Source organism: Mustela lutreola, chromosome X, assembly GCF_030435805.1.
Source record: "Mustela lutreola isolate mMusLut2 chromosome X, mMusLut2.pri, whole genome shotgun sequence".
Classification (NCBI taxonomy): domain Eukaryota; kingdom Metazoa; phylum Chordata; class Mammalia; order Carnivora; family Mustelidae; genus Mustela; species Mustela lutreola.
In genome coordinates, this window is record NC_081308.1 from 32,566,255 (window position 1) to 32,576,095 (window position 9,841).

Genomic DNA, 9,841 nt, shown 5'->3' on the forward strand with positions numbered 1-9,841 from the left:
TCTTGAACTCATCAGAGAATTAAGGTCACAAGGCAGAGTGCCACACTGAAATCTGGAGAGATATGCTAATACAGAGAGTAACAACTAAGGTTTGTTTGCTTGGAGCAAAAGACACTGGAGCCATCAACTTGTAAGAAGACTTATATTATAATTTTGAAGAATTGTTAGAGGCTGAGTATGGACTAGTTTGAGAATGAGAAACATCTGGGAACAATGTCTTAGTCCCCTCCTTTCTTGAGTCTTACTACAAGAATTCCTCCTAGTTTTCACAGCAAAGAGTAAGGAAGAATCCCTTCATGACCCTGTCAAGAGGAGGAGAAAAGTAACCATCATAAAATATCCCCAGAGTATTCCTCATAACAAAGGACCACTCTTCAGGGGGAAAGACTTAACCAGAGCCTTATCCCACTTGGGGGAAGAGAATTTCTCTGACTTCAACCTCCTACAGTTTTTCTTTCTTATGGGAATTAAGAAACACTTGTGAGAATCACAGACCAAGGGCACAAACCTACCAGAAGACTGAGTTTTAATAAGTTTTAATCATAGGATTATAGGCAATTATTACCACCAACACCACCACCCTCCCACCACCCTCCTCATCACAGACCAAGGGCACAAACCTACCAGAAGACTGAGTTTTAATAATAAGATTATAGGCAATTATTACCACCACCACCACCACACTCCCACCACCACCCCTTTACCACCATGTCAATAAAGCTTCGATATAATTATAGTGAGTTGCAGCAGAAGTTGTTACAAGATCCAGACTCAATCTAAGGAGGAGTTTTGGGAGAGCCCAAAGACAACAGAGACAAGAACAATGGTGCCGGAGAAATTTGAAGACTCTGGGACCTACAACTAAAGCAACCATTTAAAACAGCTCAGTTCTGCTGAGTGAAATAAGTCAAGCAGAGAGAGTCAATTATCATATGGTTTCACTCATTTGTGGAGCATAACAAAAAGCATGGAGGACATGGGGAGTTAGAGAGAAGGGAGTTGGGGTAAATTGGAATGGGAGGTGAATCATGAGAGACTATGGACTCTGAAAAACAATCTGAGGGGTTTGAAGTGGCGGGGGGGGAGGTCGGGGTACCAGGTGGTGGGTATTATAGAGGGCACGGATTGCATGGAGCACTGGGTGTGGTGAAAAAAAAATAATTATACTGCTATGCTGAAAATAAATAAATGAAAAAAAAAAAAGCTCAGTTCTGAATGAGATTAACATAAAACCACACTCTACAGGCCTGTTTACTTCAGTTCCTGTTACTTAATACTATATTTCCAGATTTTAACTAAAATTACAAGGCATGCTAAAAGGCAAAACAAAAGCAAACAACAACAGAAAATCATAGTCTTAAGAGACAAAGCAAGCATCAGAAACAGACTCAGACATGACACAGTTTTGGAAGTATCAGATTTGGAATTTAAAATAACTATGATTCATATATTAAAAGATCTAATGGAAAAAGAAGATAATGTGCAAGGCACAAATGGATAATAAAAGCAGAGAGGTGGGGGACACCTGGGTGGCCTAGTTGGTTAGGCATCTGACTATTGGTTTCAGCTCAGGTCATAATCTCAAGGATGTGAAATCAAGCCCGGAATCAGATCAACTCTCAGAAAATTTTAAGTATATAATACAGTATTACTAACCATAGTTATGTTGATATATATTAAATCTCCATAATTTACTAGTCGTGCATAAATGAAACTTTGTATCATTTGGCCAAAATCTTTCCATTTCCTCTACCCACCAGCTTCTGACTACCACCATTCCATTCTCTGTTTGTGTAAGTTTGACTTTTTTAGATACCACATATAAGTGAGATCATGCAGCATTTGTCTTTCTGTGACTGGTTTATTTCCCTTGACATAGTATCCTCCAGGTTCATCTGTGTTTGTTGCAAATGGTAGGATTTCCTTCTTTTTTAAAGCTGAATAAAATTTCATTGTGTATCCTTATATACCACATTTTCTTTATCCATTAATCTGTCAATGTACACTTAGGTTGTTACCTTACTTTGGCTATTGTGAACACTTTTTCAGTGCATATATCTCTTTAAAATACTGATTTCATTTTCTTTGGATATGTACCAGAAGTGGGATTACTGGATTGTATAGTAGTTTTATTTGTAATTTTTTGAGGAATCTCCAGAGTCTTTTCCATACTTGCAGTACCAGTTTACATTCTCAAGAGTATACAGGGGTTACCTCTTCTCCATATCCTAGTCAATTTTGATATCTTTTGTCTTATTCATTAAGATCAATTCTACAGTTGTTAGATAATATCTCATTGTGGTTTTAATTTACATTTCCCTGCTGAGTAGTGATATGTAGCAATTTTCATATACTTGTTGGCTCTGTGTGTTCTTTTGAGAAATATCTATTCAGATCATTTGCCCATTTTTACTAAGGTTAAGTAAGTAATTAATTAAGTGTGTGTGTGTGTGTTTATTTTTTTGCTTTTGAGTTGTATGAATTCTCTGTATATTTTGGATATTAGCCCTTTAACTGATAAATGACTGCTAATATTTTTTTCTTAGGCTGTATGTTGCCTTTTCACGTTATTGATTGTTTTCTTTGCTGTATAGAAACTTTCTGGTTTTTAGTTTGATATAGTCTCTTTTGTTTATTTTGTTTTTCTTTTTTTTTCTGGTAATTTTTTTTTAATTTTTAATTTTTTATAAACATATATTTTTATCCCCACGGGTACAGGGTCTGTGAATCACCAGGTTTACACACTTCACAGCACTCACCAAAGCACATACCCTCCCCAATGTCCATAATCCCACCCCCTTCTCCCAAACCCCCTCCCCCCAGATTTTGAAATAAGTTTGTTTTGTGAGATTAAGAGTCACTTATGGTTTGTCTCCCTCCCAATCCCATCTTGTTTCATTGATTCTTCTCGTACCCACTTAAGCCCCCATGTTGCATCACCACTTCTTACCTGTGCATTTGGTATCATATCGAAAATCATTGCCCAAATAAATGTCAAGAGGCTTTTCCCCTATGTTTTCTTCCAGGAGTGTTATGGTCTTGGGTCTTACATTTAATTCTCTAATTCATGTTGAGTTGATTTTTGTATTTGGTATGAGATAAGGGACTAATTTCATTCTACTACTGCATGTGGGTGTACAGTTTTCCAATACAATTGATTGAAGAAACTTCTCTTTTCTCATTGTGTGTTCTTGGCACCCCTGTCAAAGATCAGTTGACTGTAGATGTGTGGATTTATTTGTAGGCTCTCTGTTCTATTCCAGTGGCCTGTATGTATGCCAATGTCATACGTCGCTTTGTAATAGATTTTGAAATAAGGAAGTGTGATACCTCCAGCTTTGTTTTTGCTCAAGATTACTTTAGCTATTTGGTATCTTTTGTGGTTTCATGTGAATATTAGGATTGTTTTTTCTATTTCAGTATAAAAATGCCATTAGGATTTTGATGGAGAAAGAACTGAATTTGTAGATGACTTTGGGTAGTATGGGTATTTTAACATTTTCTGATCCACAAACTCAGGATATCTTTCTATTTATTTGTGTCTTCTTTAATTTCCTTCATAAAAGTTTTATAATTTTTCAGTATACTAACCTTTCAAATTTTTGGTTAAGTTTATTCCTATATATTTTGTTCTTTTTATCGCTACTGAGAATGGGATTGTTTTTCTAATTTCCTTTTTAGATAGTTTGTCATTAAGGTATAAAAACAGAATTGATTTTTGTTTCCTGCGAATTGACTGAATTCATTTATTAGTTCCTAACACACATTTTTTGTTGCTGATTCCTTTGGGTTTTCTATATTTATAATCATGTCTTTAGCAAACAGCTCATTCTACAACTTTCCTTCCAATTTGGATGCCTTTTATTTCTTATTTTTGCCTAATTACTTAGGGTAGGATTTCTCCTACTATGTTGAATAGAAGTGGTAAGAATGGGCATCCTTGCCTTGTACCAGATCTTAGAGGAAAAGCTTTGACTTTCCCCCCATTAATTATGATATTAGCTATGTGCTTTTCATGTAGGGACTTTATTATGCTTAGGTAAGTTCTCTTCTACATTTTATATTTTGATGAGAGTTTTAATCATGAATCGATGTTGGACTTTGTCAAATGCTTTTTCTGCATCTGTTGATATGATCATGTGGGTTTTTCTTTTTTTTTTCTCTTCATTATCTTTATGTTTTTTATTGTGTTATGTTAGTCACCATAAAATACATCATTAGTTTTTGATGCAGTGTTCCAAGATTCATTGTTTATGTACAACACCCAATGTTCCATGCAATATATGCACTCCTTAATACCCACCACCGGGCTCACCCATCTCCCCACCCCACCCCCAAAACCCTCAGATTGTTTCTTAGGGTCCACAGTCTCTCATGGTTCGTCTCCCCCTCTGACTTAACCCCAATTCACTTTTCCTTTTTTTCTCCTAATATGTGGAACATATTAGGAGATATTACTTATGTTCCACAAGTAAGTGAAACTGTATGATAATTGACTTTCTCTGCTTGACTTATTGCATTCAGCATAATCTCCAGTCCCATCCATGTTGATGCAAAAGTTGGCTTTCATCCTTTCTGATGGCTGAGTAATATTCCATTGTATATATGGACCATATCTTCTTTATTCATTTGTCTGTTGAAGGACATCTCAGCTCTTTCCATAGGGTAGTTCTAGTTTTAATTTTCTGAGACATCTGAGCACTGTTTTCCAAAGTGGCTTCACCAATTCGCATTCCCACCAACAATGTAAGAGGGTTTCCCTTTCTCCACATCCTCTCCAACATTTGTTGTTTCCTGTCTTGTTAGTCTTTGCCATTCTAAGTGGTGTAAGGTGGTATCTAAATGTGGTTTTGATCATGCGGGTTTTTTCTTTCATTGTATCACATAGATTGACTTCTGTAAACTGAATTGTCCTTAAGTCCTAGAGTTAAATCCTACTTTGTCATGATGTATGATCCTTTCAACGTGCCAGGGAATTTGATTTGTTACTAGTTTATCAAAGCTTTTTAGATCTTTGTCATCAGAGACATTGGCCTGTAGTTTCCCTCCTTTAAGGTATCTTTGGCTGGCTTTGATAGATGATGGCCTCATAAAATTAGTTTGGAAGTGTTCCCTCTTCTTTTGTTTTTTGGAGGAAAGATTGGTATTAATCCTACTTTGAATGTTTGGTAGGATTCATCCATGAAGCCATCTGGTCCTGAACTTTTATATTTTGGGCAGTTTTTGATTACTGATTCAATCTCCTTATTTGTTATTGGTCTGTTGATGCTTTCTATTTCATCTTGATTTGGTTTTGATAGGTTGTATATTTCTAAGAATTTACCATTTCTTTTAGATTTTCCAATTTATTGATATATAATTGTTCATAATAGTTCCTTCTGATTGTTTCTATTACTGAAGCTTCTGTTGTAATGTCTCCCTTTTTGTTTCTGATTTTTTTTTTTTTTTGAGTTGAGGGTCCATATCTGGGCTCTCTATTCTGTTCCACTGTTGTGTGTCTGTTTTTGTGCCAATACTATGCTGTTTTGGTGATCACAGCTTTGTAATATAGCTTGAAATCAGGTAACGTGATGCCCCAGCTTTGTTTTTCTTTTTCAATATTTCCTTGGCAATTTGGGGTCCTTTCTGGTTGTACACAAAGTTTAGGATTGTTTGTGTCAGCAGTTTGAAAAATGCCACTGGTATTTTGATTGGGATGGCATTGAAAATGTAGATTGCTCTGAGCAGCATAGTCATTTTAATGATGTTTATTCTCCTGATCCATGAGCATGAAATGTTTTTTCATCTTTTTGTGTCTACTTCAATTTCTCTCATGAGTATTTTGTAGTTGTAGTTGCTAGAGTATTGATCCTTTACCTCTTTAGTTAGGTCTATTCAAAGGTATCTTGTGGTTTTTTGTGCTATTATAAATCGAATCAATTCTCTAATTTCTCTTTCTACAGCTTCATTGTTAGTGTATAAGAAAGCAACTAGTTTCTGTGGATTGATTTTGCATCCTGCCACATTACTAAATTGCTGTACGAGTCCTAGTAGCTTGGGGGTAAAGACATTTGAGTTTTCCACATAAAGTATCATGTCATCCATGAAGAGAGAGAGTTTGACTTCCTCTTTGCCAATTTGATTACCTTTTATTTCTTTTTGTTGTCTGATTTTTTTCTGATTTTAGTAATTTGAGTCATCCTTTTTTTTTTTTCCTTAGTTAATGTAGCTGGTTCTGTTTATTCAAAAAACTTGATTTTTGTATTATTTTTGTATTCTCATATGCCTTATTTCAGCTCTATTTTTTAGTAATTCCTTCCTTCTTCAGTGTGTGGCATATGCTCTTTTCCTTATGAGGGCATAGCAGTGGCTCATTCTCAGGGAGGGTAACTTCAGCTTCAGCTTCAGCTTCAGCTCCTGGCCTGGGGTAGGGGAGGAAATGTGGGACAGCATTGCAAGCTCTGGCTCCAGCCCTGGGTGGCTGGGTGGGGGAAAATGCAGTGGCATCCCCAACCTTTGGCAGTTGACAGTGCATAGCAGTAGCTCCTGCTCCAGGGGGCATGGTGATGATGACACCCATACTGGATGGAGCACAGTGTTTATTCTTTTTTGGTGGAGATGTGGCAATGTGGACTACAAACTACTCTGTCAGCTGGGCTCAGCATCAGTGAAGACTGCACTGTTCCTCACTGTTCCTTACACTGCAAACACTGTAGGTATCTGTGGTGATGACAAGGTTCATTAGAGTCTTTCGGCTCTCTTTTTCCCACACAGTTATGATTGTGGCTAAGCAGATTCCTCTGGATTCTGAGTTCTGTCAAAATGGAGGATAAGTGGGGCTCCTGGGTGGCGCAGTGGGTTAAAGCCTCTGCCTTCGGCTCAGGTCATGATCCCGGGGTCCTGGGATCCAGCCCCGCATTAGGCTCTCTGCTCCGCAGGGAGCCTGCTTCCTCCCCTCTCTCTCTCTGCCTACCTCTCTGCCTACTTGTGATTTCTCTCTCTCTGTCAAATAAATAAAATCTTTTTTAAAAATGGAGGATAAGTTAATGCAGGAAAGATGCCTTCTATGTCTTTCCATGCAGTGATCCTGGTGTGTGTGTGTGTGTGTGTGTGTGTGTGCGCGTGTTCTACAGTGTTTCTGGAAACTCCTTCTTTCACTTTGAAACTTTTCCAGAGAGAGCTGTTTTCCTCAGTATGTTGTTGTTTTTTCATTGATCTGATTGTTTTTGTTTGAGATGATGAGCGTCAGTTCCTCCTAGTCTGCCATCTTGCTGATACCTCTGACCTCTACTGCATCTGATAAGATGTCATTTGTTAATCTTATGGGATTCCTTCAAATGTCATGAGTCACTTTTTTTCTCCTGCTGTGTTCAAAATTCCTTTTGGTTTTCAACATGTTGACTACAATGTGTTTGGGTGTGGATCTCTTTGCATTACAGTTCTTAGAGTTTGATGGGCTTTTTGAATTTGTAGATTAGTGGTTTTTTTCTATTATTTTTCTGTCACTTTCTCTTCTTTCCTTCCAGAGTTCTTATTACATGTATATTAGTGTGATTAGTGGTTTCCTACATTTTTCTGGGTCTTTGTTTTTCTTCATTTTTCTCCTCTATTCTTCAGATCTTATAATCTCTATCAATCTATATTTTAGTTTACTAATTCTTTCTGCTAGTTCAAACTACTGTTAGCTCCCCCATTGAACTTTAAATTTTAGTATACTTTTCAAACTCCAGATTTTTCATTTGTTCATTTGTTCTTTTTAGTAACTTCTGCATCTTTAGTTATATTTGGTATTAAATGTAACACCATCATCATATCTTTCTTTAATTCTTTAAATATGAGTTCCTTTAGTTTTTGAACATACATATATAGTTGCTTTGAAGTCTTTAATAAATCCACTGTTACAGATGCTTTTAGGCAGTTTCTACTGCCATCTTTTCCCCCCTACTATAGGTCACACTTTCCTATATCTTTGCATGTCTCATACTTAAAAAAAAATAACTGGATATACTAGATAATTTATTGTGGCAACTCTGGATACTGACCTTTCTCTAGAGGTGATTGTTGTTGTCGTTTTTTGCTTGCTTGTTTTGTGATTTGGCCCAACTATTTCTACAAAGTGTATTTCTTTCAGTCTGCTTACAAAGAGTTCCCTTGTGTTGTTACCCTCTCTGTTCACTCTAGATAGAGTACAACTTTGGGTATGTATTCAGTCTTCCAGACTGCCAGAGATGACTGTGATATTATTTTTAAGCCTTTCTTCTTAGAAAGTACTTGGGTTAGAGTACATCACTGTCAGAGATTTTAGCTAATCCCCTGTGACAGTAAAACTTCTGCCTTGTGTTAATGGATGTATGTGTGGTTCTTTGCCTCATGTCCTGCTCTAATTGCTTCTGAATGGATGCAGTATAATGCATATGCACAGACTTCATCAACTCCGGGGTTGGCTGTGATCCCAACAGGGCTCTTCATGGCTCTTTCTTTGGTTCTCACTATTGAAGTTCTGGCTTTTCTGCCAATTTGTTTATATCAGAACTACCACCTTCATTCCACCAAGGTCTCCATTGTTTTCAACCAGACCCTTAGGCATGAGTTCTCCACTCACTGTTAGAAATAATGTCCATCTGTCCCCTCAGAGCTGAGGAGTTCTTGGCCCATAAAATTTATCTTCATTCTCAGAAAGAACCCCTGTGTCACTGTAAAGAAGCTCATGGTGAGGACCCACTTTTTTAGATTAACAATAATAACATTCTAACAATAGGCACTAACAGACTGAAGTGTTATGCCTGATTTTCTCAGTTTGCTTTCCAGACATGAAACTTCAACTCTTTCAGTGAGCTGGGACTCTGACGGTTGGGGCCAGTATTCTCAGCCTGTAGCAACCAAGGGAGAGCTTTCACTCAATGAATGGGAACTGGATGTGAGAAAGGAGACCAAGCCTCTCTTTTTCCCACTCAGAATAGAGGTTCTATACTTTGTGAGTAAGAAGACTGAGAAAAACCAGCACTGTGCCCTTCCTGTGATGAAAATTTAGCTTCAGACTGGAAGCTGGGATGACTAGGATCCAGAATATTCTTTGCTGTATATGTCTGGAATAGAACTTCTGTAACACAGTAGTGTGAATAGGTGAGTAATGGCCACAGATTCTCACTGTTCTTACCATGATGCCATAGATTTTTAAAAAATAAATGTTTCTCTTATGCAGTTTCTAGAGGAAATTTCCAGAAACTTTAAAATATTTTTGAATTTTGTAATTTTTACTGGTTAAATTGTTTTGGTAGGCAGGGATTTTACCATGCTTCTTACACCATCATTGCAGAAGTTCCACCTTCAGTAACTATTTCATATTCTTTGTACTCATAGTTTCTAGCCCAGTATCCTGTATTTCATGTTCAGTGTCTTCCTCCTTATTGATGCTAAAAAAAAAAAAAAAAAATGACTGAAGTTTCAGATTGGCTGTCAGGCTCTTCAATATGGTGCTATTGCATCCTGCACAGCTACTTTTCCTTTTCCTGCTCTTATTGGGAAGAGGGAATTATGTCTTTATTCTTTCTTGCATTAATGAGAGCACTATTTCTTTCCAGTACAAAGAAGACAGGATTTATGGGTTCTTCCTCTTTTATGCAGTGTTGTATTTCTGGTGTTTGGGGAATTCAAAGTCATTCAAAAATCCATAGGTAAATCAGTACTTGATTATCTACCATGCTACCCCAGAGTTTGTAATGCAGGTATGAAGTCTTATTGTACCACTGGACCATTTATCTAATAAGCTGAAGTATTAATTGCTTTTTAATAAAACAAAACAATCTAAGGGACTGCTGGGTGGCTCAGTCAGTTAAGCATCTGACTCTTGGTTTCAGCTCAG